Raw genomic sequence first — 27,773 nt, 5'->3', positions numbered from 1 at the left:
TGCAGCTTAAAGTGGCATCTGAGACATGTTTTTGCTAAAATCCTACTCTGGCTTTCTAAAAAGACTGCTTGAAGCAAGATACAGATAAATCTAGCTTTTCTGAAAATCTTGAGATAGAAAACACATAGAAGTTGAAAACTTTTGAATAAGTCAGGTCCTTAGCAGACACAACCTGAAGTTAAAAGTAAGTCCAAATCCAAATGCTGAAAAAGTTCAGGGAATCAGAAATCAGGAATAGTATTGTGGGTTCTCATCACCCATAATAATTTACTCTGGGATCAGAATTTCTTCCTTCTTTGTTTCTATGTGCTGTATGATTACAGACATTTATATTCACATTTATATTTGTTCTAATAAATAACTTCCAGGTATATGTTAAAATACAACACTTTCTTAAATATCTTGACCCTATATCAAGCAATAAACTTACTTGTAGGGGCATCCAAAGATGATATATAATGCCTATCACAATGTACTGATTCGATTTAGAGCTTGTAGGCAGGATTTTTTTATCCTTAAAAAATCCCATGTTCTTTTTTTTGACATCAATAGTAAATCTAAGTAAGGCTAAATTCTTTCTAAAATAAAATTTTACTAGTTTTCCTCCAGTTGTCTAACTCGATTCTATCTCTAATGTGGAATTTTGCAGCTGCAATGTGATTGCATGTGGTGGCTTCTTTGACCAGAAACCAGCAAGTTTAGGAAGAAAAACCACACAGTCAGACCAGTATTCCAAATCTGCTCTTAAAACTGTCATGAAGATTGCTGTTGCTGCAATTCAAAGACATGTAAAATTGACATATATTTTTATGCTTTAAAAGACAGTATTATTTTAAGGAGCTGAAAAACATTCCTTTTGGGAAACTGGACAAAGTTTGATACCTATTTTCTTTCAAAACATTATGAAATTATTTAAAAATCAAGGCATATATGACTTTCAAAGACAATCCAAAAATAAACAACTTTGAAACATTCAAGTCATACAAGTTTTCCTTAACATGTATGTAATCCTTAATAAGGCTTCTTTTACTTATTTATACAAGTCACATGATTTTTTTTGTTGAACTGTTATTTGCTGGGAAAAAATCCATACAATAATCTAATCATTTTTTTTAGACTTTTATCTTTTCAATCTCAAAGCACTTTAAGAAATGCAATTATATTGTTATTCCCAATGTAGGCATGAGATAAACTGAGTAGTGTCAGAATCTAAGTTTACACAGAAACAGTGGGGAAAAGTTGTTGGGGGCTTTGGTGTTGGGGTTTTTTTTTTTTTTTTTGGTTTGTTTTGTTTTGTTTTGTTTTGTTTTGTTTTGTTTTTGTTTGTTTGTTTGTTTGTTTTGTTTTTTGGTGGTTTTTTTTTTTTTTGTGGGTTTTTTGGCTTTTTGGGGGGTTTATTTGTTTTTGTTTTTGTTTGTTTGTTTGTTTGTTTCTAATTCCTGCCTGTAAAACTGACTCTATAAGGTATAAGTGCCCATATGTGCCTGAAGCTACAGCTCTGATAGTGTTCATGATCCGGTCTATAGAGGGAAAGAATCTCATCTTCTCTTTCTATCATTTAAATGGACAAAACTAAGCGCTGGCAATGCTGAAAGTTTGTTGGGTATGAAGTTCAGCTTAGAACTGAAAATGTAAGTGGAAATTATTAAACTTGCCCTCTATGTGTCTGAAAAATCTATGACACACCTGAATGCCTATAAAGATTCCAATTTTTAAAAGATACCATTCAACTACTTGATTTCTGTAGACTTAATGAGAGCTAGTATTCTGAAAAGAGGGAACTTCTTATTTTCTAATGGAATAAAATTATGAATGCAAATTAAATAAAAATGTTCATCAGAATTAATCTGACCTAATGACAGGAATCTCTGCTTCATATTTAGGAATGGTAATATTAAAGGTGAATTTATTCAGGGAATATACATTGCCTATTTCTTTTCCTGATAAACATGATCTCTAATCCTAAATAATTCTTTGTTCTGGATGGTTGTTTCAAGTCACATGTGTAAGGCATGTGGATGTATGCACATCCACTGTGCTGTTTTATCCCTCACAGCATCAGAAGGGTTTACTCAAACCACTTTTTTGTGTATTTTGGCCAGCACTTGATGGTCCCATCTGTTACCTTGCTGCCAGTGAGTATTTCTAACTCAGCTGACCCAATTCCAATTCCTTGGGTGTGGAAGCTTGTGTGTCAATGCTCTAAGGAAAAATGCAAGGCCTCTGAGAAATGCTGTGGCAGAAGATCATTTAGGTCTGAGACTGCTGTCAACTGGATCAGGGTTCCTGGACTTTGAGCCCCACCAGTTTGTATAGACTGGGAATCTGGCTTCTTGTCTACTAAATATGATGCACACAGGAGTGCAATGGAGAATTATTTCACTGATAATAACTATCTAATAAAAGTGTAAGGGGGAAGTTAGTATCTACTGCCATAGACATAGAGCTACACACAGAAAAAGATTGTGTGGAAATATAAAATCAGCAAGAAATGATTGCTCAGCAGGAACATGAAGCCATTTTGCAGTCTAACATAGGAATCTGTGTCAGATTACTCGATCGGCAGGGAGTTCAGGCAGCCAACATAATTTAAACGAACACACTCTGTAATGAGGCCCACAGAAACAGACCTGTCAAGACGGAAAAAGAATCAAAATAAGAAGGCAAGTCACCTTAGGAAAAAATAATATATACACATCTAGAGTGTTTTGTAAATGTAATACAAATACACCAAAGGTGTAGACTACCACAAAATTTTTAGGCATTGCAACCACAAGGCAGAGGATCCAAAGTCCTACTGTTACCACATAATACTTTCATGCTTCACCCTGAATAAGTGGACTGGGGCATGTAAGTATTTTGGCAAATTGAATCTTATTAGGAGAAAAAGACTTAGAACAAGATGCTGGTTAATTATGTTCCTACTACTTGTTATCAGCTATCACACAGAGAAATCAGGCTGCCAATAACAAAGCTCAGAAAGGATCATAAGCATATGAAGGGCAACACAAAACAAATGAAAAAGAAATATACTTCATGAAATTGATAGGTAGGCAATAATCAATGCTATTTTAAAGTGTAAAGCAAATAAGTATGAGCAAAACCTGATTTGTATTTTAGTGTCTTGCAGAAAGATAATCATAACTGTAATAAACACTCTTGAACACAGCTTCTGCTAAGCACAGAATAAAAAAATCAATATCACGACATTTATACACATCCATTCATCTGGACTCTATCACAAAAATGTACTAAAACTAGCACTATTGCTTTGAATTCAATAAGGCAAATACTTACTTGGATATTTATTTTCACATAGCTAACCTTAAACAAGAAAAAAAAAAAATAAAGAAACCAACAAAACTCCCAAATAAACCAACAACTCACACTTTTAACTTGCACAGAACTTCTCATAATTCTCAGCAAAATGAAAACCTCACATGTTTCACAGTGTGCGTAGTGGTTTAGAAGTGGTATTTCCCAGTTTAGCATTTCCACTGAAACACCCCAAACCATGCACCACTTGCTCACTCATTCCCTCACTCCTCCCTCCTCCTGTGGCAGGATGTAGATGAGAATAGGAGGAACAAAAGGTTAAAATCATGGGTTGAGATAAGAATAATTTCCTGGAAACAGCCACGAGATAAGAAAATGAACAGTAACAGGAGCAATATTAATAACAGAGGGTACAAGAGAGGTGAATGATTTACATGTGAATGCTCACCACCTGGAAATCTCTCCCACACTACTGTGATGGGAAGAGACCCTTTTCCCAGCCCTAGAAAATGATGGGGGTCAAGACTAATCTTCATAGCTTTCTAGGGTCTCCTTTGAATTCTACAATGTGTTTTCTCTGTGTTTACACCAAAGCAAAAGTTCGCTTTTAGCCATATTACCAGTAAAAGTCTTCATTTTTTTCTATTCACCACTTAGATTTTTATACTGTTGACAAAAGTCCTCTTAGTCCTGAAATATCATGTTAAAAAAAACCCTCATTGTCTTGAATCATATTTGACAGCTCAGTTTTCCTTTTTTCTCTTATGTTGGATTGTCTCCTATTGTTCTTTCTACCTCTTTCTTTTGGTACATGCTGAATTCCTTTTCCTCACATACCTCAATATAACTTGCTCTTTCTAATAAATGTTCCTCCCTGGACTGTTTAGCTCTCTAGTAGAGTTAAAAGAAAATAGCAGTTAACTCCCTGAGCATGAAAACCTTCTAAATTTATTTGCATTTTTTGATTTAATGATTTTTTTGTCAAATTACATATGAAAAACCTCAACATCAGAAACTGATAAAGGAAATAATCATCATTCAAGAGGTAGCCTTCCACACATCTAACATGAGGTAAGTGCAAAATGCTGTTTCAGTGGAATCTTAGACAGACTTTCTCCTTTATTCAGATCCATGCTTTCACAAGACTGATAGAAAATACAACAATAGAGATAAATATTTAAAATAGTTAAAACATGCTAATACAATTATATGTTTGCATAAGCTTAATTTCCCTATGAAATCAAGGTCAGTCTAACACTAACAAGAGTTTAAAATCTTTTTAAATGCATTAGAAGTAATTTAAGTTCCAACTTCCTTATATTTGCTCTTTGTATTAGAGGTTTGTTATTTCCACTAAAGAGAAGCCTTCAAATGTCATTCAAGTCACATGAAGTCCTACTCTACATTGATCAACACATCTATGCTGGTAAGCATAGGCACATTGATTTTAACATATATTCAATTCATCTGTTGGCTACTTCCTTGAATTCAAATTATATTCTAATAATGGAAAATATAAGGAAGAAAGGGACAACTAGAGTGAAATTCTTTAACACCGCATACACACTTGCCCACTAAAAATGGAATCTACAGCCTTTATACTTTCTAAAGTATAGACGTTATATGACATAGAGGTTTCCTGAGAAGTTTTAAATTATTCAGAAGTATCTCTTAAATATTTAAGGACATTACAAAATAAAAGTGGCTATCCACCTGATTCAAATAAAATGACACAAGCTTTATTACAGAGGCCAAAAATGTCACTGGGGAAAGACAACTTGTTGGGAATTTAATCATGAGGAGACAGATAACAAGCTGTCAAGGAGGTGCCCACTTACTAGGCACTCCAATCATTTTCAATTTATTTAAAATTGGAGGCCTTATTCCACCACGTATTCTATTAGTCTTTGGGACAATGCTGCATCCTGAAAGGAAACCACAGAGAAATACCCACAGAAATACAAAGTCATGCTAAGTAAGCCTGTTTTGTAAACCCAGAGTTCAAAGAGCATGTTTGGGCTATATTGTTCATATATTGTGGCATATTGTGACAATTTTCAAGTGGAATAAAGCTACCTCTTTTTCTGTAGTTATAGGGTTGTCCTATTTTAGCATGCAGTAAAAAAATTCCATCCTGCATCACAACACAGCTTCACTTATCTAGGAATTAGAAGTACTGAACTCGAGTATTGAGCCTGAGTGATGAACTATTACTGTTTTGAGATAATGCAAAAAAAAAAAAATTACATTGAGATTAAATTTAAAATATAGGAAACAGTAATTTTGGTAAATTGTAACACATTTAGGGTTCTGAGCAGTTCCAAACATGGCATTTTCTGTCTGTCTTTAGAAAAATCGAGCAATTTAAATTGTTAACTATCTGAGTACTATCAGACCCACAGTCAGGCACCCTAACCATCCAGGTTAATTTTAAGCCCAAAACATACAAGTCCAGTGTCTCCAGGAGGTCTGTGCTGGATACATAATTGGGGAAAATTCCCAAGTGTTGTCAAGTGAGGCTCTTGAAAGGTAATTTTCCCCAGGGGCTACTTCTTCAGCAGTCCCTTTGTATTCATAAAAGTGATAGTGATGACTCACTGCTACACAGGAGAGAGTGGAAATACTCCAATACAGAAGTGAAGGAATGGGAGGAAATGTATATTAAGCAGATCTTTATAATTATTTGTGAGCTTACTAGTTTTGTAGTAGGATTAAAAAACTAATGAAATTGCTTACAGGTAGGGTTGACTGATCCTGCATTACCTTAGATAAATGAAGTATATAAACATAAGCACATGCACACACACTAATCAGTCACGATGGAAACTATCATAGAGAAAGTAGCATTATATTGTCTTGTCTGTGAACTGCTAGGGTTAGCTCTTTGTGAATCAACTGGTTTGCCTTAAGAAACGTTTTCTGACTGAAATGCATTTAAAGCATAACTTGTGTTAAAGTTTACCAGTTACTTTGTTGCACATTTCCCTTGACAGAACATATTATGATCAAACAATTTCTAGATTGCAAATGCTTCTACATTGTATATTTCATCTTTAGAAATTATTCATAATTTCATTCAGAAAAATGGTCACCAGGTTTTCTAAAAAGCTGAAAGTCCAATTTTTTCAAATCCAATTTGCTTCCATAAATCTGGTAGCTTATTTGTTAATTCCTGTGTCTTTCCATTCTGAGTTCCAAGCAACAGTCACATGACAGAAGTGCTTTTTTCAGCTTTGGTCTAAATGTTGTATTTTAAGAGAGACCTGCCTCAAATGGAACTTCTGACTATTTGCCTCAGAACTTCCTTCACCAGCTTTAGCATGCAACCCATTTCAAGTTCCTTAGCCTTAATGACTTCTTTTCATTTTGGTCATTGCTTCCATATGGATTTTTTACTTTACAAGGCTTTCCATCAAAACAATCAGTGATTCTTATTTTCCATTTTATTGTCCTTTTCAGTGTTTGAAGAATACTTTTTACATCCCCATCACTGTTTTAAGTCCATCTTTTAATGAAAGAGTATTCTTAGGAGTATACAGAGTTCCCAAAAATTCTAATGTCAGGTAAAAAAATCTTTCTTCTTGGAAACAAGGAAAAATATCTGGGAAAAAAGTTACAAAGCCTTTAATAAGCACTTCATAAAAGAGATTGTCATTACACAAAAGTAAATACTGTAAATTTTAGTGGCAGACTTTACTGAATATTTGTCATGTGTAAAGAGGTAAGTAAATAAACCTGGTATTAATGGAGCTGCAGATCAAGTGCTAAAAGCTATTTCTTGCTTGTTGACATTTCTCTAAAAATGGGTTAGTGAAATTAAAATATGGAAAGTAGAAAGCATCAATATAGCTGACTTATAAATAAAAAGGAGATGCTCACATCAATATCTAAAACAGATATTTACCATTATAAAGACGGATACAGATGAACTGTGTGCTTTAGAGACACTTGAAAAATGAACATGTCCTCAAAATCTTTGCTTCACAGAATCTGAGGCTGGAAGAGATCTCTGGAGAATCAGTGCTGTAACTCCCTGGGGCTCAAATCAGGGTCATCTACAACAGATTGCCCAGGATCATATTTAATGAGGTCTCCAAGGACAGAGACACCACCTCTGGGCAACCTGTTCCAATGCTCAGCTGCTCTCAAACTAAGATTCTCCTTGTGCTTAAATGTAAATTCCTACATTTCATTTCATGCTCATTGCGTCTTGTCCTGTGACTGGGCAAAACTGAGTAGATGAAAGTTTCCTCTTTACTCCCTCCCACAACATATTCACACACATTGGTAAGACCTTAAAGGCTAAACAGCCTCAGCTGCCTTGTCTCTTTCTAGGACAGATGCCTCAAGCCTTTTATCATCTTTGCAACCCTTTACTACCCTCACTTACATATATTCATATCTTTCTTACACTTGGAACCTGTTTTGTACCAGAAGATGATATCTCTCATGAATCCAGTAAAAAAAGACACTCTTTAAGACATCTTTTCAAAGGTCTTTATATAGAGACACCTATAAAGAGAGAAAAGTACATAATCCTATGTGCCTTGAGATGCTGGAACCACAAGTGGTGTAGCATCAAATGGGCCCCTGATCCATCCACTGCATACTGTGCAGACCCATTTCCATGAGGCTCTGCACCCTTGGTCACTCAAGCCATTATGGATTTTTTTTCCTGGATGTATTTCTGGCTCGCATTCAATTTCTTGTACAAGAACCTGCAGGTTCATCTCTACCAAGCTACTTTCCAACTGGTCAGATTCCAGCATGTGCTAGTGAATTGCCTTTTAACTCCTCTCCAGATACAGCATTCTGTATTTCTCTCTTAAACTTGAGGTGATTGCTATCAGCCTGATGCTCCAGCTTGTGGAGATCTTTCTGAAAGGCAGCAACAACACACTGGTATGTCAGCCACTCCTCCCAGTTTTGTATCCTCAGCACATTTCCTGGATGTGCATTTTGTCCCATCACAATGTCAATAGTGACTGTGTTAATCTCTACTGGATCCACAGCTTTACTTTGTACCATGGATTCTTTCAGGGTGGTGTTAAATTGTTTCTCAGTCAACCTAACTTGTTAACCTAACCTATACTTCTGTCTGTCTATGTGAATGCTGGGGTATACAGTGTCAAATGCATTACCAAAGTCAAGGTAAAAGGTATCTTCTGCTCACACCTCCTCCACAAAGCCAGTCAGCTCATTCTAGAAGGCTATCAGGTTGATCAGGCAGGATTTCTCTCTGTAAAACCAAGCTGACTACTCCTGATCACTTTCTTAACCTTCATGTAAGACCTTAAATAGAAAGTGTATACAATGACTGAAAAGTCAAACACATCCAGCCTCTGCTGACCTTTTCTATTTGTTTTCTCACTGGATTAGAGCAATGTCTGGGTGTAGTTTATGTTACTATTAAAAGAGTAATAGTAACAAAATTAAAATTGGATCAGGTTTTCCTTTTTGACCATTAACCTGTCTTCAGTTTTCTCTCTCTTTAAAATAGGCAATATAACTTTCAATTAGCACTAAGAGATTTATCTGTATTTCTGCTCTGGACACTACAGAAAAAGTCCAGTCTGCAAAGACACACGTAGCCCTGATCACTCACCCACTTATGGACTTTGACAAGTAAGTCAATATGTTGCAATAATATTAGATCTGAGAATAACCTCTGGGATTTGGATTTAGCTAAGTTGCTGGTTGGTGTTATAAAATGAAACATTTTTAATAGTTTACTCTTGATGTCAGTAGTTTACCCTTGAGTACAGCATTCTTTCAAATTTCCATATAGTTTATTATGATGTGATAAACAAGACTCATTAAGGTTCTTTGACATGATACAATCATGGCAAAGTTTAACAGAAAAAAAAAAAAAAGTTTCTAATTTCAGGATACAAGAGGCCAGTGTCCCTTTCTCATTCATGGTTTGGAACATCATTAATCTCTCTGGGCACCTTTTCTTCTGAGTTTACTCAGGCTTTAAGCCACTACAGAGGACCTAAAAGACCCTCAACCAGCACAAATTTAATCTTACCTCCTGTAAGCAAAGCACATGAAGTCATGTGCTATTGCATTTTTGAATATTTTTATTACACATCGTTCTTTAGCTTTGACTGTGTCTATGATTGTGTCTATGATTCTTTAGCTTTGACTGTCTGTTTCTCCAAGAGAAATAAGTATGTGACTGTGACTACTGATATTAATTCTTAATTGAAACTGTTCAGTCTACATCATCTATTCTCACTTCAGCTTTAAAGGTGAAGCTCAGCAAACAACTCAAACAGATGAATAGCATGGTGTCGAAATTAATAAACTCTGCAGGTCTTCCAAAATTCAGTATTTTACATGGTTTCAGACTGAAAACTTATTATCCCAGGGTCAGTTAAAAATTTTATGTTAGATTTTGAATCTATAATAAACCTTGTTACCTGCTTAGTTGAGTCAAAATATGGATTTTCTAATGAAATGTCACAAAATTCTGCAAGTGATGATTCATCTTCTAATTTATTCTCTGTATCTTTTTGCAACATTTAAATTTTTTCTGATTAAATACACTGTGTGAACTGAAAAGGCTAATATGACATTTCAAAAGTTAGCAATCAATATTATAATCATTAAATTAATTGGGGTTTTAAATAAAAGTGACAGAGAGTGGACATGTGAGCAGAAAAATCTCCTTTATTGATTTTTATTTCCTGACACATTAATAAAATACTCACTGGTGTTTACTAGATTTATCAGAATTGCCTTCTGAGCAAAACCAAATGAAAAATTATCATTATAGTTTTTGGTTTCTAGGATTGTTGCGTGAAACCTTTGTTGGTTGTAGTAGGGAAAATATGGGCTGAAACTTCTTGTTAAGTTCAAAAGTACTAAATAAATAAATACTATTAAAACTGAATTAATTCAGATTTCACTAAGTGCTTTATAATTTCCATTTAAAATTTGAAAACATCTTGATACAATCACATCTCTAATTTAATTTGGAACAGTCATGGTAAAGTCTTTTGCATGGTTATCTAGAAGTTGCACATCTTCATTCAGCAAAGTCACATTTTACAAACTCAAAATACCTTGCCCCTAATTTTCAAATACAAAAAAGACATCCATACCTACCATGATTTGGGATTAAAAATATATGCAAGCTATTAGACATCTGTAACAAAAGCCGAAAAGGATTTTTGTTTTCTATTGACATGGTAAGCTAAGAGGTTTTCCCTTCTAATACAGCAACATGGTATGTTCACAAATAATTGAGCAGGTTTTGATGCCTTATAGGTACTGAAAGAAATATCAGTATCAGACATAATCTAAAATTTTTGATAGAGATGATGCAGTTCCCCCTTACTTTCACCTTCACCTGGAGCTGTTTGTAGGTTTTTTGTAGTGGTGCACATTTTGGATTTTACTTTGCTTGTTCTGTTACATGAGTTACTTCCAGAAAGTTTAATGTAAAATGGTTTGTTCTTTGTACCTCCTCTCCTGTTCCTTTCCCCTTTGTTCATCCCCAAGTTGTTTGTCAGATATTAGTTAAGTGTCAATCATTAGTTACATCACCCTCTGGTCCTGTCAGTCGCTCTGGGGCCTCTCCCTGCGTCCAGAAAATTCCAAGAGAGGCATTGAGTGATCGGGCAGAACCAAGGAGGTCCCCTCCCATTTGGTTATGATTTGATATTGCACCTGTATGTTATATTAAGAGTCACTCCTTACTTTTCTGTTATTGGTTTGTCGCTGTACCCATCCCTGAGACCCACCCCCCTTTATAAGTTGCTCTCCTCACATTCTCAGGATCTCTTCTGACACAGAGCCCTGGAGTGAGGATCCCCCTGATCCAATAAACTCTGTAGCCCTGTCTCCAAAGAGTCCTGCCTTTTATCTCCTGCCTTTGCCACGTCCCTGATTTTGGTCAGCCAAGAACTCCAGTGTCGTCGTGGTGCCAGGGCTGGCTGAGCCAGGCGACACAGGCGGCTGCTATAGTTTTTACCTAAGTATGGATGGCAAGGCATGCAAGGAATTTCCTCTCCCGTTTTTCAAAACTGGAGTGTCAAGATGTGTATCCCTCTCTTATTAATTGTCAGAGATGTTTCCCTGCTCCTTCAGAGTAATGAGACTCTAGGAGAAATATTTTAAGCTGTTTCAGTGAGGTTTTTGACCTAGTAAATGGATGAAGAGGATCCAGACCTACTGGTCCAATCAGTGCTGCATATTGGGCAGTTCTGCTGAACCAAAGAGCTCAGTGACATGTGGTACTTGGGAGCTGTCTGCCTAAGAAGTACAACAAGGGAAGTACTTGTAAATTGTGATGTAGCCTTGAATAAGCTATTCCTTGTTTAAAGTGTTTGGTTACAAACATATTTTGCAGCCAAAGAGCTATGTGAGTGTTTTACTTTGCAATATTCTGGTTCCCTTGTTGGGATAAACTACTCGGCTGAACCACCTTATTGCCTCATAAAACAGAGCAGCAATACTATTATCGCTTAACTGCACCTGAATTCAGGCAGAACTACTTTGTTCAAAGAGCAGTAAACACTTGGAGTAAGTTGTCAAATAAGGTCATTGGAGCAAATAACATAAATGAGTGCTAGAGATACAGAACATTTTCATGAAGGAGATTGAAGGATACAGCGATAAAAAGGGATTCAAGTAGGATGAACTGAGCTCAGGAAGGACTTATTTCAATGTTATTATTAAAAATTATCCTTTTGCAGAAAGCAAGTAGAGGCTTTGTATGGAACTTATTCCTTATATGCCTTAAGAACCTTAAGTAGGATCTAAGAGGTACAAAGCAACAAATTTTAGTCTGCATGAAGAGGGCTTCGATCAGTCCAATAAGCATGAGAAGCACCGTATTCATGACTGTGAACCTTTAGAAAAGGTAGCTCTTTGAAATATTTTCTTTACACAGTCTGGTTTTGCACTCACTCTTTTCACAGATTCCCAACTAAAGCTAAAAAATCATAGAGTGGTTTCCCTGCAGCCAGAGTTAACATTTAGGGCTATTTTTGTTACACAGTGACTACTTGTGTTTTTCAGACTTTAATCATGTACTCTCTCAGAAATTAGCTCATAACTAGCTGGGCACTAGTCAGGCACTCTTCTACAAGGTATTACCTGCTCAGGCAAAGGCAAGCCCCACAAAATCCTTATGCTGTCAGTCAAGAGGAACCCCACGGCCTTTTTGTGATAAGGGCAAAAATCAGATTTGCTAGGCTGCAGCATCATTCCACTGAATAGGCAATAAATTTAATACTGAATGCATACCGAATCTTCCAGCTTCTCACCTGAGCAGCACTCTTACTGTTCTGTTCCCTAAACTTAGCACTGGCTGCCCTCCACATCACAGCTTCTTTCTGCCATTTTTCCTACCCTCAAGCACTCATTCCTTTCAGTCTAAGCTCTGGGCTCATTCAAGATCTCTTAGTGGTTCTTTCCTACTGACTGACAACCACCTGAGAAACCTTTTCAGAATCCATAATAATGAAGGAGCAGGATGTTATTAGCTTCAGTTCTGTTCTGCACTGGCGGCAGGGAGGGCAAAGGTGTGAGAAAAAGTGCAGCATTCTTTCTGAATCTCAGTAAGAGTGGCCTCAAAAGAAATGGTGCAATAGAATACCTGGTTTAGTAAGATGGAATAAAAAGAGTAATGTAGATAACAGGTCAATCTTACATTCTTCAGATCCTGAGAATTCTGCTTTCTAATGTCACATCAGAATGACCCCATATGGATTTTCCCACCATGCAGTGCATACTCTTACACAGAGTTCCTCCTCTGAGCCAAGCCAGAGTGCATTTCGTTTTCTGTGAAAACCAGAGCCATATGCTTTTCCTGGCAGGTTGGAATGCTGTGCCCATCCTAACCCCTGCACTGTGCAGGCTGTCATGGGGCACTCCAGCCCAGTCCTTTGCAGGTGGCCACTGGTGCTGACATATGTGCTGCTCTGACCTGGAGAGCAGTGCCCAGAAGAGCAGACACGGTCTGCTCAAGGTAACTCACTTCTCACACACAGTGTCTTCTGGAAGGTGCCCAACACAATCACACCTTGGATGGAAGGGTATGAATTACTGTTATCTACTCTTTAACTGGTGTTCACAACCTAATGTGATGCCTTAAAGAGGATGTACCATTTTCCTCCTAAAAACATGTCCAGTTTTCCAATCAACTCACCGAACTACTCTCTCTTGGTTTATCACTTCACAGCTACCTCTGGAGTTTTATCATGAACACAATAGAAGTATTCTTTTCTTTTCCCAGAAGCAAATGAAACACAGTTCAGCTTCACATTGATATAATGGTGTGCAAAGCTAGAATGACATACTCCTCTAGAATAAAAGAGGAACAATATAAACTTTGCTTAAATGTGTTTTCATAGACTTTTCTAGCTAATAGTAAGGGAGATAATAATAATTTTAGGCTAAATATTAGCTTCTTTTCTTTTGAATATATGGAAAGGTTTTTTATTGAATATGCCTCTGAAAAAGATCAGATGCATCCAGTTTCAAACTGGAGCTGCTTATGCAGGTGAAAGAGCAAAGGTTGTTTCCACTGATAGAGCTAACAGTAGAAGGAAATAAATGAGTACAATACGGAAGTCCCATGGTTTACTGTTCTTACTAACTGAGTTTAAAATTATATTATCCCCCCAAAAAACCCTGATCAGTAAATTTAAGATTCTATAAAAATAAGAAGCATTCTTTACTTAGAAATTCATGCTGCAAATGATGAATTCAGTTCCAAATATTCGTGTGATGTCTTAAGCTCAAATTCAGAAATCCCAAATTAAATCTTTGATATTAGGGAAGGGAAAAGGCTATGCATCTCTAAAGAACTAGTCAAAGGGAATAAAATAAAATATCAGTCAAGGAAAAATTACTTAGCTAATAAGAAGCATAATTCAGGGAATTGTCTAGAGTGTGAACTTCTTGCAGATTGCTCCAAGCCTTTATGCTGTCATATTGTCTTAACTCTCTGTAAATTGTGGCTAATAGCAATTTTCTCTTGAGATTCATGCAGTGTTCCAAGCCTACTGTAGTAGTAAAATATAAACAACTTCTAAAGATGTTTTTGTTTCATTTCCATCAATGTATTTGCCAGAAGTAATGACTTGTTTACTGAAAATTTTCTATTGTCTTTGGTAAGTGTCTAAGAAAGTAAGTCTTTGTATTTACCTGAAACTATTCTAAATTTGTTTAACCTGAGGAGAAGGACACACCTTGTTACTGTTTTTCAACAGAAACAGTAGAGTAGCAGTCTTCTTTGTCAGTATTCTGATCCTCTCAAAAACTCAATTTTACTGAGTCCCTTTTAGTTAAAGTTTAGAAGAAACCTTTTATGTGAGTTGTCTCACAGATCTAACAGATCCCAACAGCATTTAAAATACCAGTTAAGAAGTGAAGCAAACCAAACACTAAGCTGAACTAAAGTGAAATTACTTATTCTGTAGTACAAAAACCTGAAGGCAATTTAAGTAGGCAAAAATGTAAGAGGACATTGTAAGTGCTTTTATTCTGCCGAAGGATACAACTAGGAAATTAAGGTACTTAATCAGACTCCTAGTGTTTGTTTTTCTGATCTGATTTTCCTGCAAAAACTCATTTTACAGGAGTCACAATTTAAAATGGTAATCTGTCATTATATCTATTCCTGAAAACTGCTTTTGTGATAAATCAGTGAAGAGGCCCATGGCATCCTTTCTTTAATTGTAATTAATGACTGTCTGTGATGGTATAAATGGAAAAAATTGACTCCCTTAAATTGAAATGATTCCATTTTCATTTGGATATGATATAACCCAGCTATTTCCTTCTGTTTTCATTATGCTGAGAATTTCTAGGTTTCACACTTTAAAGGAGAGAATTGTAATACAGAGTTCCCTGTAAATCTTTAGAGTAAATGTAAAAAAATATGGCCAGCTCTGCTAAATGCCATTTTATAGGTGTGTTTTGAGAAGCATGAGTAGAATGTCTAAGAATAATGTCTACATTTCAAATACTCGGACAGTTACATAGGACAGGTCAAGTTCCACTTTGATTAGTTATTTTTGATTTTTTAAATACATTGCAGGAGTAGGGATAGTTTTCAGCAATTGTCCTGAAAAATGCTCTTTTCAAGATGCCTCAAATTGCATATGCAGAATTCAGTTCTTCCTGAGAAGCGTTTACAGGGCCTTGGTTTGGCATACAGCTGCATCTCTTCCCTTGAGGGTATTTTATGCTACAGTCATCACTTCATATTGGAGTTTTTCCTCTTTTAAAATATTTAGGACTGGTCACTACTCATGAATGTTTTCTAGCATCAGATCTATTAGATAATCTAATATGGTCTGGAAAAACTTGTGTTCTTGCTAAAGAAAATGGTGTGATGAACTATATGCAAGCTCAGGAATGTTTGGGAAATTTATAAAACATATGTGAAGAAAAAGAAACAAACATACTTCAAATACTACCATTGAATTCACTTCCTTTACCTTTTTTTGTATCACAGTTTTTCCTTTGCCCAAGCCTGATTAATAGTGAAATATTACTGGAGATGAGAAACAGAACTTCATCACAGCATGAAAATTGTGAAACCAAATCAGAGTCTCAGAAATAAAATGTTTAAAAATAAGACTTTTTGTAGACACTACTTCCTTTCCTTCTGCTGCTGATTTTTCATCCCTTTCCTCTGACCTTTTGACCATCTGTTCATTATATTGTTATTATTATCATAATCCATTGAATTTTTATTATGAATTCCTCACCACAATCAAGAGTAGTATTGTTGTTTTATACTGAGGTATTAAAGAAAATGGATCTGTTTACTTCATCTAAAAGAAGATTAAAAGGTGACTTGACCACCACCTACAGGTGATCACATAGGGAAACCAGTTTTTATTGTCATTATTCCTTTACTCCGCCAGAACAAAAGGTCATAATAAAATCCACTAGTTGGGAGTGTACCAGCTCTATTCACTAGGGAAACACAAATGTACCCAACAACCCTGTAAAGATAAGAGCAGTAAATCACAGAAATATTTTACATAGGAAATCAGAAGATTCACTTGAAGGTTTTTTAATCACAACTGATATTCTCCATTAAAAAAATATCTTTCATAACTCATATAGAAGTGATGGGCTTGATGTAGAAATTACTGGACAATGTTTTTTGTTTCATACTGTAGGTAAGATCTGGAACAGCTTGTTACTACAGTGTGGTATATCCTTCACTGCACATTTCAGTCCCAGACTTGGAGCTAGGCTCAGTCAAAAGTCCAGATTGCCAGGCAAGCTTTTGGCAATAAGGCAGGTCCAATGTCAAGCCAAGGAATTACAGTTGGCAGGTTGGGGCAGAATCAAGTCCAGCCATCATAGCCAGTGTCAGACACAGTCCAGTGATCAACAGGCAGGGCCACAGTGATGGCACAGGTTCAATGTGAGCCAGGAAGCCATTCTGCAGAGCAGGGTCAGGACCAACACGGTGGCTGAGCTGAGGACAGGAACTCCAATGACATACTTTAAACTAAGAAGGCCCAGAGTTAAGTTGGAGTTCCTGGCCTCTCTCTGTGCCAAATGGGGATAGAAGCCCTAAATCAAGTTAGTTAAGACCTTTTAGTACTTTAAGGCCCCACCAACTGTGTTGCATAACTATGCCCTCAGATTTCTGGTGACAAGGTTAACAGGCTGATGCTGACAAGAAGCAGAACTTCTGGAGCCACTCGTAGGAACAGTACAGAATAAATTGTGAGTGTGAATGTGACTTTAAAAAGTTGAAATAGAACAGTTGCCACTTCAGAATCTAAATTAATGTGCCTGTCTGCTTGCTATCTAAGATGGCAGTCATGGGATAGGCTGATGTTAGTCAGCCTGCATTAGATATTCTTATTTTGAAAGACAATCACATTATCTTAAAGCTAACAAGAGACAAGCTGCTGAACAGACTGTCCTCTCCCTTCTCTGTAAACAAGATAATTGTTAATAAGATAGGCAGATCAGATACTATAAGTAAAGGCCATAGGATGAAGTCATAGCCTTGCCAAAGAAGCATTTCATGTCTGCCCTATCTATCAGTGTCTAGAGATTTCAATTTCACAGGTGAAACTTACAATCTGATAAGCTTATATTATATGACAGCTTATACTGCTCGGTTTTTCTGCATCACTGAGTATTGTAAATGGTGATGTACTCAATGACAAGTTGCATAATTGTCTTGGTTTTGGTTATGAACACCACCTTTTCCTTGAGCCAAATTTTTCATTTGCAATTGTTTAAAAAACAGCCATGGAATCAGAATCACTACATTCTAAGAAAAGTCTTATTAGAGCAATATTCTAAATGTTGGTTTTCATGATAAGGATGATGATTATTGTCAATACAATTAGGAGCTCAACTTTAACATTATCAGGAAAGATCAGTTGTCCATCTTTTTATATCACAGTCCATATAAAGATTCAAAAATGATAAGTATTCTTTCTGCAAAAAGAAAATCTTCACTGCCGGTCATCAAACGTTGACAGTCTGAAGCATATTATTTCAAAGATTCTCATTTGTGGGCATCAGTGCTTCCTCTGACAATGAGTAAAGAAGTTTTATCACATCCATGGAGTCTTGAGGATCTCTGAAGTGCTCATTACTATGGTAATAAGTGCACATCAAAATGAAATGGAAGTTAACTGAGATTACCTCTGACGAGACACATTCTGTTGTCTCTTTTTTAAAAATTGTCAGTGATACATATGGACATGAACATGGTCATAATTGTGAGATGAGTATTTTCTGTGGATTCTTTGCAGAAAGATTCATTCTTATTGGTATATCAGTCATCAAAAGGATATACTAAAATAAGCTAATTAAATATCAATTTCTATTTCTTAAAATAATAAATAAAAATTGGACAAGATCCTGGGGAGTATGATGGACCTTGTAGATCACTCTGAGTGGAGACTGACTAGCTGTCATTTCCAGTCCAAGTTATCCTATTGACTCATTTGTTCTGATGGGAAACCGCTTTCTTGGCATCTACATTAGGCAAAGAGTAACTAAGAACCTTGTTACTCTTTTTTATTCTAGTGTTTCCTGAAAAATTAAGCTTATAAAAAGTGAGCAGTGTTCTTTCTGGATACAACAGCCAAACCAATTCTGAGGAAAGCCAGAGCTGAGCCTTCAGTTTACTATACCGATGGTGAACTATACTGTACCAATGGTGAACTACACTATAAAAGATATGTGAAGAAAAAGAAACAAACATACTTCAAATACTACCACTGAATTAATTTTCTTTATCTTTTTATGCATCACAGTTTTTCCTTTGCCCAAGCCTGATTAATATTGAAATATTATTGGAGATGAGAAACAGAACTTCATCACAGCATGAAAATACCCTTAGAAAACTGTATGTAGAGTAATGAGCTCTTGAATTAGTCATGTTTATAGAATAATAAGTTATGGTTGTACCAACACACAAAACAAAAGGAGTCATAAAAATCTGGCAAAATCATGGCATGCTAATATGACGTGTCCATGGTGCACATCTGAAGTTGGCTTTTAAACAACTGCTTGCAGATTTTGTAGGAAGTGTTCTTGAAACGTGCTCTCTCAAAGTATCAGCTAATTGTCAGTGAAGATGTTACAGGTGTGCCACTTAATGAGATGAGACTTAAACTTTGAGGAAAGATCTAAGTCCAGATATCCACACATGTTAAAGAGTTATAGTTGTGATACCAATGTTTGTTCATGACCTGAACTGAAAAATTTTGAAGAGGCCAATATGAATTCAGAAGAAATACACATGGAGGGAATTACCAGTCTTTTTTGTGCATCCACCCAAGATGCACTATTACATACAAGATATTGCAGAAAGAATATAATATTTGTCTTTTGTATCTGTTTTTCTCTTTTTCACTGCTATCTAGGACTCCTTTGTGTATCAGCATTATTACTGTTAGTTTCTGGGAAAATGTATTCTCTAGACACTTGCCACATATTTAGCTTCACAAACATAGCAATCATTTTGCCTAATATTGTTCTCTATTGTATGGATGCTCCTGGACCATTGTAAGCAGAGGACTGTCCAACTTGGTGTTCCTGAAACAAATCTATTTTGCAAAAAATCACCATCTTAGACAACATGCTTATTTTTTTTTCCCCTGAGACCATCTACTATGGTTCAAGAGGAAATAATGGAGTGAATTAATTGTTCTAGTAGCCAAGTTACTTGCCACTTCTTTCCCCAAAGGTCCTCCAGCCCTTCTCTCACACCCACAGTGAGATCAATTTGCTTCTTTCTGTCATCAGGTAGCTGGTGTATGCCATCATATTACAAAAATGCATACCTATATTCCATGACAGCATTTCTTGCACATTCTGGCATGTTAATATCAACACCTAATAGCAAATGCCATACATTTTAGTAGGTGAGGGATTAGCTGTACACTTTCTTTTTGGAATTTTGTTGTTTAAAGTATGATAAAAAAATGTGTTTAGCTACATTTAGACAGTTCTATGATTGAGTATTTGAATAGTAGGAAAGAGATCATATTCTAACAGAAGGAGGGTCTTAATTAATTTTTTAGTGAAATCTATAGATACAGAATATTTTGTTTCCTGTATTTCCATCCACAAAATATTTCCAGGAACTGTTCTCTCTTTGATAAATTCTGTGGATTTAGACATTCCTGTGCTTAAGAAACATTTGGAATACCTTCACAGAATAGAGCACAGTATGGCTTATGGTATGGAAAAATGCCAAATGACATTTCTGCAAAGTCCAGCTCAGCTTGATCCAACAGTAAGGAGGGGAAAATCTCTTCAGACTCCAATGGATTTCTTACCAAGACCATAATGTATAGTTAATGTAGTGAAAATCCCTGTGAGATCTGGCTGTAAACTTGAAGATAGTATTAAGGAGGAAGAGGACAAGTTATTACTGACCTTCCTCTCATCTGGTAAATTATTAAATCAGTGTCATTTTTGGTCAAGTTTTAGTTACAACAGCAAAGAATGCATCTGTGAGCCAGAGCCACCAGTGCTGATTCTGAGCAGCTATTTTTGTAACTCTGAAAAAGGGGAAAAACAACAAAAGGTATCTTCAGGCATTTAGGAGTTCATTTGCTGTATTGATAAAAATTTTTAAAGGGCAATTAAAACTTTAATGATTTTTATCATTGGCATTCTTGAGATTCTCTAAAAAAATTATCTTGAGCTAATTTGCAACTGCTTCTTGTGCTATTGTGAATGTAAAGACTTCTGTCATATTTTGTTACAGACTTTTTTCTCCACGTTTTCTCTTTGGAGTCCTTACCTAAACCTGGGAGTTATAACTCTTACCTTTTCTTCTCAGTATTATCTTTCCTGTATTATTTCTTTTCTTCTGACTTGTACATCAGTGATCCTTGTGGTTCTGACTTAAGTCTTTAAAAAGACTATTTTCATAGACAAAATAAACTTTCTCATGTTAAAGAGAAAAAAAAAAACAACCCTAAAAAAAATCCTGGAACAGAGAGAAAGGCAACAACTGCTGTCAACATACCTGCAGCTCCTCATAAGAAAGAATGGAAGAAGTATCCACAGATCTGCTTTTACTTTGTGAAAATTCCTGGGAAGCACTATTGCTAAATAGATCATTATCCCTGAAGGAGTGTATAGAGTTCTGTTGTGCCTGCTCTCGTGGTCCACATATACAGAAACAGAGACATAATGAACTATTGCAATAATTTAACATAATTTTCTGCATCAGAATGGCCACAGAGGTTCCTGCTTCAAGCCTCCAGATTTTCATTGTGGTACAGTACATCTGTTATACAGCTATTCAATAATAACCCAGCCTTCCTTATATCTTAAGATTTCCAAGGGATAGTTACCCTCATTATGAAAAAACACACCACCCAAAATTGTTCTACATTTCTAATATATGTCAATTCCACTTTTAGATTTGTTTTTTGCATATTATTTTATGTCTTTCTACTCTAGGAAGAAGAATTTAACATTTTTCTCACGCTGTAACTGCTTTGCAGTTGCTGTATACTGGTCTGAGTAAGGGAAGATCAATTCAACTGCTATACGAAACAATTTTAAACATAATGAAAAGATAAAACCAAAAAAGGTGGAATTGGCAGGCATTTTCTGTGTGTTCTGATCACACAGAAACATATTATATAGACTAGAAAGTTACACCTCAATAGATTTTTTACTAAAGCCTTCAGGTTTTCCTTATAAATGACTTCTCCAAACATATAAAGAACTGGTTTTTTGTTTGTTTTGTTTGTTTTGTTTGTTTGTTTGTTTTTGTTTTTGTTTTTGTTTGTCAATTTTGTCTCTTCACTTTATTCATGTTTTTTGTGTGTGAATACTAAAATTGGTTTCAGAGCTTTGGTGCTGGGCTTGCTTATGGAGGAAAAGATGAAGCCACACTGATAAAAATTTCATAATTTCATTCTATTTGTCTAACTCTGAACTTCTTCCTCTTACAAAATCCAAAACCTCCATCATTTTTACAAGGCATGAACATCTTCATGAGAAATGTTTAACATATTCTGAAAACACAAAATGGGAAGCATGATGTTTTCTTCAGTTACAAAGATTGTGCTTTCCCTCCTACCTCTTAAGAGCCCTTCCATAAATGTATGTTTTAACCTGCTCCTTTAGCTTCTATTTCTGTTCTCCAAGCAGCACCTCTTCACTGCATGCTCAATCACCACAATAGCTCCTCTGTCATGTTCCAATAATCTTTATAATGCCATAGATCATGTTCTGCTCTGTTAGATCATGTCCTTCTGCCTTATTGCTCAGTATTTGGCCAGAAAAACCTAGCCACTGTCTAGCCCAATCACATTCAAACAGTTTCACCCTCTTGATGAGCAATTACAAAAGAATAACCAAAAAAATAGGCCACCCATAATGGAAGTAGCCTCTTCCATGGTCTTCCAAAATTTGGAACTGTTCAGAATTTAGCATCTCAAAGCTATAAGGAAAGTATTTTGTGCTCAGAAATGCAAAAGTAAGAAAACAAATCTAATCTTTTATTGCTTCTCAGTCATCCCATGGGCTTTGAACCAAGCATAGCCTGGGGGAGAGAGTAAGGAGAGAGTATTTATCAACTTCTTTCAGGAGTCAGACAGAAAAGGAAGGCTTGTTTAGAGAATAGTCAGACTAAGAAGGCCAGGATTGTCTGGCACCTTTTTGAACTATGAAAGCAGAGTAAGCAGAGCCTCATCCTGATACAGAAGCTGATGAGGCAGAATCTTGTCACAATCTGAAGGTTATTTTGTGCACCAAAGTCTCATAACTCTGCCTTCTGGTCAAATGATTCACAATTCTGTTCCTCTGCAGACCCCAGAAAGCAAGATAAGGAGCACAGCAGCTCTGAATGCATGAACAAAGTGGAGGTTCAATCCAGAAAAGCCCAGGAAAGCAGAGACAGTAACAACAGTGCACTGTTATGCTTGACTTTAAACTACAAGGGCAAGAGTGTGAGCACTTATGCTTCTAGGTAATTAATATATTTCTAAAATCTTGGCTACTATGCCCTTCTCCTATTGTTGTTTTTCCTGCCTGCACTTCTCCAAAATATCTACAGTGATACAATCTTGTTTGCACTTCTATATAAAGTACTAGCTTTATTGGAATGTGACCTGCATGTTTTCAGCAATATTTGATTACACACTTCCAGAGGAATACACACCTCACTATATGAAAAGCATACTTCCCTTGCATAAATAAGGTTCAAGTTTTATTAAAAATCAAGATGCTTCATAGTATATAATGAATTATTAATTTTATGTTCATAACCATAGTCACAAAGTATTTCCTGAAACACAATGCAAAATATAAAGGAAATATCACAAGCAAGTTTTAATAAGTTAGAGGCTTAAGATAATAAAATCAGTTCTTTTAGAAAAAAGTAGCTTAAGGCAGCTTTTATCACATGTCATTTACAACTCTGTAGAAAATCTGTGTAATGCTGGCGAAACCCTGGTGAGATTCTCTCCCTTTTTTTCCTCCAGATAAATCTGCCTGCTACACAAAGGACTGTTCAACAGCCTGGAGTCTTGTCCTAGAACTATAATACTTTCTAGTCCTTCAGTTTTACCTTTCTTTAGCATTGTATCTCAGTTTAAAATTCCTCGAAATTAAATCATTTTCCAGGATACAAATCAAGGTTTAAGAAAAAGCCTTTCTTCTGACTAGGCATCTATAAACATACTTTAAGAAAATTGAGCAAGATGGCCATTTCCTTTTAATTCAGCCAGTGGAATCAGAAAGTGATAATGAAGGGCAAGAAAGTAGATCACAGTTCACAACATTATTTGACACTTCCAGCCTTTAACTCTCCCTACTAACCAAACTGAGATAAAGTGCAGTGTCAAGGAAGACAAGTCAATAGCAAGTGGCTGCTGAGCATTCTCCTCTTTCACTGCTGCAACTGCCTGTGGGGCAGGAGCTCCTGATCATGAGACTAAGAATATTCTTAGTTCTGCAGTGGTTGATATGCAAAGCCAGAGTCCTTTCTCTTGTGAAGAAGTTAGCTACCACATCACAAATCTCTGCATTTTTGCAGTCATTTCTAAAGTAGCACCAGGGAGTAGCTGCAAAACAACTAATAGCCAGGCAAGAAATGACTGATCATATGATAAATTGAAAGGAATCACTGAATCTGAGGTCTAGATTCTATCTTTGTCCCCTCTCATATCTTCAATCCAGACACTTTTGATTATCTTCTATTGCATTTCTCATAGCACTTAAATGGAAATATCCTGTTACACAGAGGGATCATCAGTCACACTGATGAGATGCACTCCCATGAAGCAGACTTCATTGCTGAGCAGGTTGTCATTGTGGTGGAGGGCAATTTTTGGAGAGCAGTAGGAGACAGCTGGCTGTGTTAATGCTACTGTTGACCATCAAATTATCAAAAACATAACGCAAATATGCTGTCCATCTACAATAGTTTAATTTACACAGAACACTGAAGCTGAAGATAGGTAGGACAATACTTAAAAATTCTCAATTTGTGAATTCTTTTTCCAGTAAGCACCCATGAAAAATACCTTGTGGGATCCACATATTTGTTGAGACTGCTGGAGTTACGTAGCCATCACTTACCTTTTTTCTTAAAGTACAGTAGTTTTAATGTATCTCTAACTGATTAATTGCCGTATTTATTTAGAAGAAAAATTGTGCATACATATTTATCATCCCTTCCTTTACCATTTTCTTTCAAATATCCTTTTTGGTTACCCACCTATTTCAAAGGAAGAGGGGAAAAGATATTTCCTTGTTTTGTACCCAGATACTCCTATTTATAGATTCCTGATACAAACAGATGCTAAAAATGTTTTTCTGTGACAGCTGGAAAATGAGAAAAGTAGATTAGTTTATTTTTAGGAAAATAACCACCCTGCATTGAAAAAAAAGATAGCGAGTCTGCTTTGTGTGTTGTGTTTTAAGTCCCTGTCTTCCTAATGAAGAGTCAAGGAGAGGCAGCTCTGATGAGGAAATAGAGCATCAGCCCAGAAGGGCAAGAAAAAAACCCAACACAGTCTCAATAACATAATTAAAAATGGCTGTGGTGTGACTAAACCAGGGTTCAAATTCAAATTAAAAATGAATTTACTAGTGGGATGATTTTCTTAAGCAGATGGGATGAGTAAGCTCTTAGCACGGGCCTTAAACATCACTCATGTTAACAATTTTTTTTTTTTTTTTTTTGTAATTACTCCCCCTGCAGATTTTCAACAATGAGAAATAGCCAGAAGAAAAGGTCTTGACTAGTTACACACCATGGCTGCCAGCAGAAATGTGTGACACTTAGAGCAGATAATCTCACATCAGTGTGTTTAAAAGTGAACAGACAAGAGTGTTTATACTGAAGCATGAAGCAAGGCTCTGTCAAGGACTGCATTATGACTTTCTGCCTTCTAAAACAGTTCCAGTTGTGACCCCAAGCCCAAAGATTAAAGCCATTTTGGACTTAGCCAGGGCTCTACTAGCAACATATGCCAAGGCACTGTTTGATGTTTGTGGGCAGACACAGCAAGGCACATGCTCCTCAGAGACTCCTTTGCAGAGTGCTCCAGTGACACAGGGCCAGAGCCTCTCCTGCTGGTTTTCTTGGAGTTAGGGGTTTTTCTGCTCCGCTACTTGTTACCCTCACACACTGGTATAAGGGTTCAGATTATGTCAGGAAATTTAGCTCAAACTTTTTGTGTTGCTACTAAAGAAGGGACAGCTGGTCAAAGTCAGATGTCTCCTGTTACTGTATGTACCGCTAATTGTAACTTTGACGACATTGGGCAGATGAAGAAGAGTCAGATTTTCCAGCAATCTTTACCACAGTCCTGTCCCAAAGGAGGGCTCCGAGAGATCAGAAATGCTGGTATTTGAAGAATTATCTCTGGTCCATTTTAGAGATAACCATATGTAATGACTCTGTCTCAATCTAAGTGACCCCCATGTTTCAGGGTGCTTCTACATATCCTTAATAAACAGTAAACCATCTTTTCACCATTTAATGGTAAACCACCTTAGAAACTGTTCTTTCATAAGCCTCACAGGGCTAGAGTAGATGAGTGTGATTCAAAAGATCCCATCTCCATTGGAAAGGAGATGGTCAAAGGAATGACAATAAGTTGGACTAATTCCTTTGGATAAGTGTGGTATGAGCACTGCAGAGCATGTGGACATTGAAGTCAAGCAGGGCTCTGCTAAAAAAGTCGATATTATAAACAGCTTGTAATCAGTACATTCTCTCTTATAATCCTGTGTTCATTGTTTTCTACACTCCTCTTCCTATTTTAGTGACCAAAGCTAACACTTAACACTCTTAATAGATCACCTTCACTACATGTTCATGGCTAACTGAACTCCAAACAGCAGATGGATTTTAGAGAGTGAAGAAGATACTCTTACTTAAATATCAGAGGAGAGACAACATGAGAGGATGAGCTGCTGTACTTTGAAATCTCCAGTAGCAATAGCGTGAGAATGAATGTTGGTTACAAGGGTAAAGCCTGTTCAGGTATTTAACGTACACATGATAAATCCCTACAAAGTCCATGCTTCATAATGTAAAAGTATAAAAAATGGGTCATGAATCCATGTTTAAAAGTGCTGATATGTATTGGAAAGTAATTCCTCAAGACCTACCTGCTTTTAAGAGCGCTCTACTGGAGGTAATTCATCTATTTTGAAAAAAAATATTTCAGTCTTTAGTATTGTTAAATTAGCCTAATGTGAATGTTTATCTTCTACTGAATGCTAATTGGTAGCTGCCAGCTTTTTCATATGCAGGTGAAACTGCTGCAAGACCAAACTTGGTTGTGTCATTTTCAAACTTTAGACTCTTTTACTTCACAATTTGATGACAATTTTAGTACGCAGCAAGGGAGTTGGACTAGATGATCTTTAAAGATTCCTTTTCACTCAAACCATTCAATGTTTCCATGATATAAATGTTTTTTTTATTGTGTGTACAACATTTATATTGTTTATTTGAAGAAAAACAAAGAACCTCAATATTACTTTTATTATTTATTTTGTGAGTACCATGGTTGTTTTATTTAAAAATGTTGCGAGTTTTATGTTGTTGTCTGTTTTTCTCTTTTAATCCAATGCTTTTTAAAAAGCTATTCCCTTTCAGAAAGCTTTGTTGACACCAAAGTCTGGTGTTGACTTTGATATGAAAAAGATGGAACAGACTAAAAACCCTTCACATTTATATAACTCCCAGTCTGGATGCCTTCTTCATGTGACATATTTCAATTATTCCCCAGAAATAAACAAAATTGGAGACTGCAGTCTACTCTAGTCTAGTCCAGTCTTCCCTAGAAAACCATTGGATCATTCAGAAATTGAAAGCTACTTTTTTGTTTGTTTTGGGGTTTTGTTTGTTTGTTTGGGTTTTTGGCTTGTTTTTTTTTGTTCTGTTTTGTGCTTTGCTTTGGTTTTGTTTGTTTGTTTGTTTTTCAATTCACTTCAAATTCTAAAGTTTTTAATCACTGTTTCCCATATTTCAAATGCTACATTTAGATTAAAAATCTAAAGTTTTTAGATTAAAAATCTAAATTTTTAGATTAAATTTAAATTTAATTTAAATTTAATTTAAATTTAATTAACATTTAGATTAAAAATCTAAAGTTTTTAGATTAAAAATCTAAATTTTTAGATTAAATTTAAATTTAATTTAATTTAATTTAAATTTAAATTAAATTTTAGATTAAATTTTAGATTAATTTTTAGATTAAAAATCTAAAGTTTTTAATCACTGTTTCCCATATTTCAAATGCTACATTTAACCAAAGTGCAAATGCTATGTCTTGCTGTAGATCCATGTAGTGTGAATCCTTAGGTAGTTTAAGCAGACCTGGATGAGCTGCACAGTGTGTACTGCATGAGATCAAGTAAGCACTTGGTGTTTGTGACCTACCTGATAGCAAAGTCACATCAGCGCTGAGGGAATCACACAATTTGGTGCGCAAATATGTAACACACCCAGTGTTTGTGAACAGGAGTGGCAGACCACGAATATTGCA

This window comes from Sylvia atricapilla, chromosome 1, assembly GCF_009819655.1.
Source record: "Sylvia atricapilla isolate bSylAtr1 chromosome 1, bSylAtr1.pri, whole genome shotgun sequence".
Taxonomy (NCBI): Eukaryota; Metazoa; Chordata; class Aves; order Passeriformes; family Sylviidae; genus Sylvia; species Sylvia atricapilla.
This window is presented reverse-complemented; position numbering follows the sequence as displayed.